Source organism: Somniosus microcephalus, chromosome 10 (genome assembly GCF_052327205.1).
Source record: "Somniosus microcephalus isolate GS21.2 chromosome 10, FLI_Smic_1.0, whole genome shotgun sequence".
NCBI classification, from domain to species: domain Eukaryota; kingdom Metazoa; phylum Chordata; class Chondrichthyes; order Squaliformes; family Somniosidae; genus Somniosus; species Somniosus microcephalus.
The window spans coordinates 128401132-128412416 of record NC_140996.1 but is presented as its reverse complement, the minus strand read 5'-3'; the positions used below and the strand labels follow the sequence as shown (position 1 = coordinate 128412416).

The window sequence follows — 11285 nt, the reverse complement described above, 5'->3', positions numbered from 1 at the left end:
AATCAGCAAAGCCAATAGACTGTTAGTCAGAAGAAGTCTTGACCAAACTGTATATTGTGAGCCCTACAGTTCAATCTTGATGGCCATTCACTAATCATCAGGCATACCATCATGACTGCCGATCCCCCCAGGTGCTGGCAGCCCATGTACTGCATGGAAAGATGCCCATGATACCTGCACTCCCTGTGCTTTGTGCCTCCGACCCCCTTGAACCAGCTACAGTTCCGTATGTTGCATGGCAGGGTAATTTTCCATCAATTTCTGCCTCTTTTGACCTGGTTTACTGTTTCTGTCCTGTTCACTGTTAAATTTTTGACTCATCTTCATCACCTGTGTAACTCAGTATCCCAGGTAGCTCCCACTAATTGTTATAAATTCAGGTCTGCCATAGACACCTCCTCTGTTCAGTGGCATCAATAGCTCCCATAAGCGGTTTGTGTATCTTACCTTTATGGGGGTTGACTCTCACTGCCCTATATCTACTTGTATGATAGCGTGACGTGGGGCTGTAACAATAAAACCTGCTTGTGATCTAGACCAGATTTTTGTCTTGTGCATGTGTATTTCTTTAATCTTTCTGAAGGTGGACTGAATTAACACTGGACGAGATGAGACTTTTTAAACATCAAATTATTAAATGGCTTTATTCTGCAATAAAGTGAACAGGTAGAGCAACAAATATGACCTCAATGATCAGATTCACTTGGTTTCAATCAATATAAACATATCTTCATATAATGACATAAAAATAATTAACGCACATACAATGCTACCCCACTGCAATGAATCCCCTTAAACAAAATAACCCCTCTGCAGTCTATCCAACAGTCTAGGGCAGAACCTGCTCACTTCCCATCTTTCGCTGCCTTTTGCTTTCTGCCTGCCTGTGCAGTGTCCTGTTTCCGAAAACCAGACTGCCTATTTGGTGTCTGTGTCTGTCTTTTTAACCCCACGTCACAGACAGACAGAGATCATAGAGTTTTCCAACACAATGGGTGAGAAAGATTCTCCGAATTACCTAGACATTTATTGTTCAGTCAATGGGAAAAACAACTGCCATGTAGCATATTAATCATCCCTCGTCTGGCTGCCCATGAGACTATATATTGCTTTTTAAAACCCAGCATTAAAAAGAAATCATTTTCAAAATCCTTCGTGTGGAGAAATTATTAAAAAATCCTGAAACATGACAGGAGAATACCTAATAAAAAGGTTAACTCATCAGATTGGTCTCTGTTAGGCATGGACATGCTTATTAAATGTGTCTCTTACCCATGTTTTATCAATTACCAGAATATACAGAAAATATGGCAAGGACTGTACAGTCCCTGTACTCTCCTGTTTTCTCCCCACATCCTATGACATGGTGCAATTCATCCTCTTCAGAAGGTTGAGTGAACATTGTCTGGATTCAAACTGAAGATGTTCTGACATTAAGTGGTCAAACGACAGAGCTACCTGAATAGGCTCTTCTTCATATTAAATCATCCTTCACATATCATGGAAGTAATTCAATTGTTACTGGAGAGAAAGGATATGCACCTAATCCTTTCAAGACAAATGAAAAGAGAGCAAAACAGAAACTGCTGGAAATTCACAGCTGATTCAGCAGCACTTGTAAAGAGAAAAGATAAGTTAATGGCCTGGAAACTTCTGGGCCTAGAATTTCAGTATAGCCAGTTTTGGGGCGCTAACGTTAGCGCCCGCCCGAAGTTAGCGCCCGCCCCAAAGTTGCGCCCCCTTGCCGGAAATTCAGTCGCTTCGCCCTAAGAGGTTGCTGGAGCGCTAAAAGAGGCGTTCCACTACTATTTTTAGGCGCTAAGCCGGCGGTGCAGAGGGATAGCGCCGAGGCGGGGCGCAGCGCGGGTGCGGTCATTTTTTGATTGACAGCAGACCCCGTGGCGCCGACCAGCTCTTAAAGGGGGAAGGGACGATTTGGTCTGCTGCCGCGCCCTGCACACTGCAGCTTTGCAAATAGGCCTCAACACTGCTGCTCAGCCCCAGGGAGTCATGGCAACGCCAGAGAAGGCCCATGAGCGTGCCCTGCGCTTCTCAGAGCGTGATCTGGGAATAATGGTGGCAGCTCTGGAGAAGAGGCGCAGGATCTTGTTCCCAGAGACTGGGAGGAATCCGACCCACCAAGAATACACCAGAGCCCGGAAGCAGATCGCCAACAGGGTGACGTTCACCGGCGATGCCCCCAGGACCCACACCCAATGTCGGAAAAAATACAACGACCTGACCAGGATTGTCAGGGTGAGTACCCTTTCCGGTCTCCTCCTCATTCTTGCATGTACACCTGACATGATGGGCAAAGGGAGCTGAAAGGCCTAATGGCCAGCCCTCAGCCAGCAGCTTTGGGACAGTCATGAGCATCAATTGCCCATTCTGCACTCTACACTCTGGCCAAGCTATTCCACCATGGGAGGCAGTGCACAGTACATCAGGACTACACTCTGGCCAAGCTATTCCACCATGGGAGGCAGTGCACACTACATCAGGGCTACACTCCATACTTACAGCCCGTCCTTTCTCTTGCAGGCTAAACTTGCCAATAATCGCCAGGCCCGTGCCAGGACCAGGGGAGGCTGCGCCAAGCTGCAGAAGCTCACTCCCCTGGAGGAGCGCGTGAGTGGGCTCATGGGAGCCCGGCTGATCGTGCCCACAGCGTGCGGAGTAGCCGACCCTCCACTGCCCGGCAATGGTAAGGACCTCGCCTTTTGGCCCTCTCGTGTCGCACTTGCGCATCCGAGCTACCTCCTTTGCCACTGTCCCACCAATGCGCTGAATGCCACCAGTCCTGACTCCCTCGCTGATGCCGTCGCCTCACTCTGAAGCTACTCTTGTGCATTCCTGCTTTCAGCTGGTGACGACCAGGTCCCTGAAGCTGCCAGTGACAGCCCCTCCGAGCAGGAGGAGGAGGAGCAAGAGCAAGCCGGACCATCAGGGGAACACTCAGGTCCCGCAGGAGAGGACGAAATGATTGACACGTCCTCACTGGACGAGTGCCTGGACGAACTGTCGCAGGGGATTGCAGCTGCTGGGACCAGTGGCGTCCAGCCACCCAGGAGCCCTGCGCGTGGCCCGCGGCCTTCCCCCCAAAGGGGGTAAGGATCAGAGGGGAGTGCAGTTGATCGGGACACTCGCCGCCACCAACGTGGCAAGGTTCCCCTAGTTCGGTCCCCTGCTCCCCAGCGGGAGAGTCCCGACTCCAGTCCGGACACCTTCACCTCGGAGGAGGCGCGGAAGCTGGACAAGATGGCCGAGGATTCGGACCGGCGCCACACGGAGCTCATGCGCGTGGTGGGGCGCATGCCTGAGGCCATCGAGTCGCTGGCGACCAGTGTGCGCGAGTTCGGGGCATCAACTGCCGCGAGTGGCCGCATGCTCACTGATGCCGTCAAGTCCCTGGCGGGTGTGATGCGGGCGCACACCAGGACAACAGGGGCACTCACTGCTGCCACACGCGCTGTCTCAGGCAGGCATCGCCAGGGCACCCGCCGCGCTGCAGCATCCCAGCGAGCCGCCCCTCGGCTGATTGGTGCGGATCCTGCAGTGTGGGCCCGGCCGAGTGCCAGCGCGCCACAGCACCAGCCAGCGCATCCCAGACGCCAGCTTGCCCACATTGCGCCATCCGTCGCCGCCACTCCCCCACTGGGGCGTCAAGGGCAAGCGGCTGGAGCTGATGGTGGCCAGGCTCAGGTGCGCCACTCAGCAGCCAGCCCCTCGAGGCCCAAAGGCCGTGTAGGCCGCCCCCCAAGGGCATCTGGCGGAAGGACATCTGAGCCTCAGGTGCCTTCCCCCAGCCTCGCAGCAGCCACTGGGCAGAGCTTGTGAAGGAGCAGCAGGCCGGGCAGGGGAGGCAAAAGGCTGGACAAGGTCTCGCCCTCGCGGGCCACTCAGTAGAGGGTGTGGCCAGCTTTCGTTTTATATGGCGGTGGCCATCTTTCTTTTGCCCATGGTTGTTTGGTTCGTGGGCTTATTTTTTGCGTTAAGGCCGAGGTTGAGGCCAGGTTTGTACAAATGTGGAGTTACTCCTCCCCAGTTTGTGGGAGTGAGTCGTTTGTTGGGCTTTTTGTGGGGCCCGTTGATTGTTTTTGGGGATTCATGTGGGAAGGGGTTTTCATTTTTGTGTAATAAATAATTATCTTTATTCATAGAGTCTCCATGGTTGTTCTTGTTAGTGTTTGTTGGCTTCGCCGGCTGAGGGCTTGCGGAGCGGCTGCATTCATCTTCCCTCATGGCCACAAGGCATTCCCTGACAGGGGGCTTAGAAGTAACGTGTAATAAGGTGGCGTCGCGCGGCCCTTGGCCCTGGTCGCTCCCTCCTGGGAACGTACTCCTGCTCCTCCTCCTCCTCCTCCTGCTCCTCCTGCTCCTCCTCCTGAGGTGGTGGTCCAACGTCAGGTGGCAGTGCCTGAGTCCTGCAGATAGCCAGGTTGTGTAGCATGCAGCAAACTACCACAAATTGGGAGACCCGGTCCGGCGAATACTGCAGAGATCCTCCGGAGCGATCAAGGCAGCAGAACCGCTGCTTGAGGACCCCAATAGTTTGCTCGATGATGTTGCAGGTGGTTTGATGGCTCTCGTTGTATGCCTCTTCAGCAGCGGTCCTGGGCGCGCGGAGCGGGGTCATGAGCCAGGTACACAAAGGATAGCCTTTGTCCCCGAGTAGCCATCCTCTTGGGGGAGGCTGTGCCTCGAACATGTCATGCACAGTACTCTGCCGCAGGATAAACGCATTGTGGCTGCTGCCTGGAAAGCTGGCATTGACAGCCATGATGCGCTGCTTGTGGTCACACACCAGCTGCACATTCAGAGAATGGTAGCCCTTCCTGTTGCGATACTGCTCGCCATGCTCCAGAGGGGCCCGCAAAGCCACATGCGTACAGTCAATGGCGCCCTGCACCAAGGGGAAGGCCGCGAGTCTTGCAAATCCCAATGCGCGCTGATGCTGGCTCTCCAGGGCCTTGGGGAAGGAGATGAATTGGCGTCTCCTTCTGAACAGTGCTTCGGTCACCTGGCGGATGTAGCGATGCGCGCCGTACTGGGAGATGTTAGCTATGTCCCCAGCAGCGGATTGGAAGGAGCCGGTGGCATAGAAGTTCAATGCCACCGTCACCTTCACTTCCACCGACAGAGACGTCCTGCACCTGAGCTTTGGACGCAGATCTCTGCGAAGCAGGTGGCAGATCTCTGCAACGACCTCCTTTCGGAATCGGAGCCTTCTAACACATCGCGCGCCAGTCATGTTGAGGTCGGAGCGCTGCTGGCGGTATAGCCTGCCTGGGTAAGGCCTACGTGGCCGACGCCTGTTGCCCCCTCTGCCTCTAGCCAGGGCTGCCCCTCTCACAATGCGTCTGCGAGCCCTACGGACATGGCGCTGCAGCTCCGCGTTGGCACCCCATGCAACCCCCATCAAATCCTGGCAAACAGTCAAATTTCCAAAAGGCCACTTGCAGCGCTCTGGCCTGAGTCCAAAAATACCTGAGCTGTTGCTGCTTGAAACCAGTTAGCTATCCTCCTTGTTGTGTGTCCAGAAATGCATTGCACAAGAGTGTTTGCTGCAAAATGGCTGGCCTTTATACTGGAGGGTACGTCCCCTTTAATTTGCGCCCCCCGGGGCCCGTGCTGGCTGTGTTGCGTTCCCTTTTTCAAACGCTCCGGCCGCCAGCCGCACAATGGGGCGGTCCGACTGAAGTTTGGAATCGGGGCGGCCAAAGGGCGTTGCACGAGGATGTGACGTCATTTTCTGCGCGCGCATCCGGGCGGGCGCTAAACTTTGCGCCGGCGCTAACGGCCAACTTAATTTGGGGTGAGGCGCAAACTGCGCTGCGCCCGGGCGCAACACGCATAGCGCCCGACATTCACTTTTCTTTAGGCGCTAACTGCTGGCGCAACCAACTGAATTTCTAGGCCCTGGTCTTCTATGGGGTGTTGTAACTGTGATGGGGCAAGACTTATGCACACCAAAATTAGAAAACCCTGATCCCAACAGAAAAGCGCAACTTCCCTATTTAAACATTATACGGTGAGCCATACTGGAGTCAACCACTGGTGCAACATGCAGGTGTTCCTAAGGACTCAATGAACCTTGACAGGTGGTCTACTCTGCACATCATTAAGGATAGTTAAGCCAGGCTATGGTGTACTCCTCTTGTGATGGTCCACAAAGAGACTGTCATTCTTAGAAAGTTGTAACAGTGGCTCAACAGTTGAGGCAAAGTTCAAAAGGGCCTTCACCATAAAAGGCAAATACCCAGATTAGGTTAAAAGAAGCTTCTTTAGAGATTTCTGTAAAGCACCTTTTTGCTGAAGCTGCATCACAACCCAAGCAGTTTCTTTGGCATATAAGAGAAACATTCACAAATCACATTGAATTGCCTCAATTTAACTCATGCCCAGTTTCAAATGAGAGTTCAAAACTTGTTTTTTCCATTTACATCTCTCTGCACTATTCTACATGACTTTGAGGACAGCCCTTTAGCAAGGCTGCAACAGTCGTTAACCAGCAATTTTGTTTTACTATTTCTTTCTGCCCATTTGACTAGGGTAACAAAGTTTAGAGTAATTGCTACAATGGATGAAAAGTGAATTACTGATCTCATTCATCTGTTTCCTTGGCTGCGTTTTTATTTAAATTAATGAGCAGAGGAAAATATGCTCCTTAGTAGCGAGAAAGGGGATCTGGAAGTTCATGTTAGATCCTCTAGTCAAATGTAATGAACTGTTTTTACCTAGTTTTATTGTGGAATTAATTTGAAGAGGTTGTTTTATTGCGTATGGGTCTGTAGACTTCTGTAAATCCTTGGCTTTGTTGGCTACTCAGCCATTGTTGTAAAAGAATATTAACAGAAGTTACTTGATAAGCATTGTGTAGATAAGGGCACAATAGGTTTCTGAAAGATAAATATTTGTGGCTTGATGCTTTGTCAGATGGAAGGTCAGGAGAAAATTCTTTAAACACTTATCTGAGGATGTGGAATTCACTTCCGGGGTTAGTGAGGATGTGGAATTCACTTTCGGGGTTAGTGGTTGAAGCAGAAACTCTCAACATTCAAGGTTAGATTGGCTAGGTGGATGAAAGAATATTACAAAGAATTATATAGCATATACAGCACAGAAACCGGCCATTTGGCCCAACTAGTCCAATGCCGGCATTTATGCTCCACTCGAGCCTCCTCCCATCCTTCCTCATCTAACTCTATCAGTATAACCCTCTATTCCCTTCTCCCTCATATGCTTGTCTAGCTTCCCCTTAAATGCATCTATACCATTCGCCTCAACCACTCCCTGTGGTAGCGAGTTCCACATTTTCACCACTCTCTGGGTAAAGAAGTTTCTTCTGAATTCCCTATTTAATTTCTTGGTGACTATCTTATATTGATAGCCTCTAGTTTTGCTCTTCCCCACAAGTGGAAACTCTCTCTCTGGGCTGAATTTTGCCAGCACTTGGGAGGGCATGTTTGGAGGCAGATCCGCTGTCAAAATTCAAATGATTGACAGCGGGGCGGTATCCCGCGCTAAACCCGCCTCCTTGTGAGTTTCCTTAGTGCCGGTTCTGCCTGCGCTTTGCAGACACGGCACTAAGTGGTGGGTCATTCAATTGTGCTAATTGAGAGGGTGTTTAAACCAATTTACTCACCATTTTAGCAGGCACAAAGTCTTTTCCCAAGTTTTCCACGAGGTTCCCGTCGCTTTGGGATCACGCCAGGTAAGTATGTTGGGTTCTGAACAACTCTCCATTTCTTTCAATAGGTGACAGCTGCAAAAGTGGTTTAAACCCTACCATTTTACAGCTGGTCACTTTCCACTCTCAGAAGCTTCAGGCTTGAGTATTTGGAACAGGTTCTTAAGCTTTATGCATTTGGGAAGTGTTTGCAGTAAACTCTCTATTCACTGTCACCTCCTTGCAACATCATATCTAACCCTTGATAGATTGGTTCTGCCATCTGAATCATCAGAATGGGCGATTTATGCTCTGTCACCTTGGTCCTCCAAATCTGATGACGATCGGCTGCAGCAGCAGCAACGACAAGAGCGGCAACCTTCTTTTCAACCACCTGATGCTTCACAGGGCGTAGGGCATCAGCGCAGGGCTGCACCACGTCAGAGGCCATAACTCCAAAACAGGGTATACAGGGAGAGGATGAGCTTCCTCAACATGACGGAGCAGCAGTGCCCAAGGAGTCTCAGACTATCGCGCCAGGTCATCGCCAACATTTGCGCTTTACTGGAGCAAGAGGAAGGAGTGGACACTCCTTACCAGTGGCTGTCAAACTCACCTCAACTTCTTCACCTCAGGCTCCTTCCAAGCATCTGCAGCAGACCTTTGTGGCATCTCGCAGTTGGCTGCCCACAGATGCATCGCACAAGTAACCGATGCCCTCTTTAACAAGTCCGCGAATTATATTCATTTTGCCACTGATGAAACCAGTGTCAATGAACATGCACTTGGCTTTGCCACTCTAGCTGGCTTCCCACGGGTGCAAGGAGTCATCGACTGCACACATGTGGCCATCATGGCACCCCATCACAACCCAGGAGCATTTGTTAACCGCAAGGGCTTCCTCAACGTTCAGCTGGTCTGCAACCATAGGAAGATTATCATCCATGTGTGCGCCAAGTTCCCTAGCAGCTGCCATGACTCGTACATCCTGCGCCATTCCACCGTCACTCAGCTCTTCGCACCGCCAAACAGTCTTGGCGGCTGGCTGCTTGGAGACAAGGGCTATCCCCTAAAGACGTGGTTCATGACACCATTGAGAAGGCCAACAAATGAGTCTGAGGGATATTATAATCCAAGTCATATCTCCACGAGAAGTGTCATCGAGCAGACAATAGGCTTGCTCAAAATGTGCTTCAGATGCGTCGACAGATCTGGAGGAGCCCTTCAGTACACACCAGCTATGGTCTCGCAAATGGTCGTCATCTGCTGTGCCCTGCACAACATAGTGCAGCAGCGAGGATTAGTACTGGATGAGGATGATGCCGCTGAGTGCAGAGCCTCATCAGAAGACGAGGAGGACGAGGAGGCTCACCATGAGGTTGGTTATGAGGATGAGGAACACCTGGACAAGCCGATGGTCCCATTGCGACCAGTACGTGAGCACGTTGCTGCCTGTCACGCCAGAGATACCCTTATCTGTTAAGTCTGTGTGTTCCAGTTGTATTAAGATTAATTACTGACACAGACTACAAGAATAAAGTTTCAACAGGTCTTTACTAGTTGGAGGTCTGGACTATACTAAATACAATATCACTACACAGTACTTATACACCGGTGGTCACCACCGGTATTACGTATACAGCAGCCAGAGAAAGTAGTACATCTCTTAAGGTGGAACAGGCTTAAGTTCTCTTAAGGTGGAACAGGTTACATACACCACAATCCTCCCTTTTTAGCTTAACAGTCATATCCCCATTTAACATAACATAATAACATATATACATATATAACTTCAGGTATAAACAGTTCAAAGGTTCAGTCTCTCAGGAGGCCTTCTGATTCGGTTTGGATAATGCCTTTCAGTGGTCTCTGATTCTTGTTGCTGAGGTGACTCTTCTTGTTGGTTTCCTATGTATTGGACGTCATCATCAGGTACAGTCCCTGCCGAGGTAGATGCTTCAGGTTCATTAACGTCTTCCACAGTTGTCTCTGTCGCAACCATGGGTTCGACCCTTGCTCTTGATTCTACCAGTTGATCCGCATGACGCCTTATCACATTGTTACCAATATCTACTGTGTACATCAGAGGTCCTTGTCTGGCCCGAATTGTTCCGGACTGCCATTTTTCGTTTCCATAGCCCCTTGCCAACACTGGTTGTCCTACGTCGAAACTTCGAGTGGACTTGTTATTAATATGCCGGAACTGTTTGTTTTCCACTTCCCTCCGCACATTTGATTTTAACAAGTCCAACCTGGACCGCAACCTCCTGTTATAAAACATCATGGCAGGACTTTGGTTAGTCACTGCATGAGCGGCGTTTCGATATTCCATTAGGAAATTGTCCACCTTGTGTTGAAACGGAATCTGATCATCGTTCATGGCCTTTATTGCCTTTTTGAATGTTTGGACAAATCTCTCGGCCGACCCGTTTGTCGCCGGATGATATGGGGCAGAGGTATAATGTTTCACCCCATTCTTCTTTAAGAATTTTTGGAATTCTTCCGACACGAACTGTGGTCCGTTGTCCGAACATATCTGTTCTGGCAATCCGTTCCTTGCGAATATTGTTCTTAACACCGCAATTGTCTTTTCTGAAGTACTGGTATTCATCTTGATCACTTCTGGCCATTTGGAATGTGCGTCCACCGCAATTAGGAACATGGAGTCCATGAATGGACCAGCAAAGTCAATATGTACGCGTTGCCATGGGGCTGAAGGCCATTCCCATGGGTGTAACGGTGCGATCGGAGGTGCATTTTGCACTTTTTTGGCACCCAGCGCAGCTTTTTGTCAACTCCTCTATCTGTTGGTCAATGCCCAGCCACCATACATAAGCCCAAGCAAGGCTTTTCATCTTAACTCCCCCCAGATGACCTTCATGCAGTTCCTTTAGAACTCTTTCCCGTAACTTGGGAGGAATAATCACTCTTGTCCCGTACATCAAAGTACCATGGCAGACGGACAGCTGGTCTCGCCTTGCCGAGAATGCCGGTAACAGAGGATCACCATGTGTTGGCCATCCCTTCACTGTCACCTCGTAAACTCGGGACAGTGTCGGGTCATTCCTGGTTTCTCTTTCAATACTTGCATTGGTGACTGGTAAACACTCGATGATGGTCGAATGAAATAACTCAACAGGGTCAACTTTCGTCGTCTCTTCTGCTTCAGGTAGTGGCAGGCGCGACAGCCCATCAGCATTGCCATGCTGCTTTGTACCTTTGAATTCCATTTGATATTGATGTGCCCCTAGGAAAAGGGACCATCTCTGGAGTCGCTGTGCTGTCATCACCGAAACACCCTTCTTAGGGTTAAAAATGGATACCAACGGCTGATGGTCTGTCAGAAGTGTGAATTTTTGGCCCTGCAGGTAATGATTAAACTTCTTCACTCCCCGTACAAGGCTGAGAGCCTCCCTATCGATCTGCGCATAGTTGCGCTCAGCGGAGGTCAATGATCTGGATGCAAACGCGACTGGCCTTTCCGTGCCATTTGGCAACTTGTGAGAGAGTACTGCCCCAATACCATATGGAGAAGCATCATAAGCCAACCGAATAGGCAGTGTCGGGTTGAAGTGAGCCAACACTTCCTCTGAGGTGATCAATTCTTTGCTTTTGC

At 50.3% G+C, this 11285-nt stretch overlaps 1 protein-coding gene across 1 annotated transcript in view; it reads right to left on the bottom strand.

Annotated features, from left to right (window-relative positions):
* The window catches only part of nox4 (NADPH oxidase 4), a 265875-nt gene that overhangs the window by 138854 nt on the left and 115736 nt on the right, over positions 1 to 11285 (bottom strand). The window lies entirely within an intron of this gene.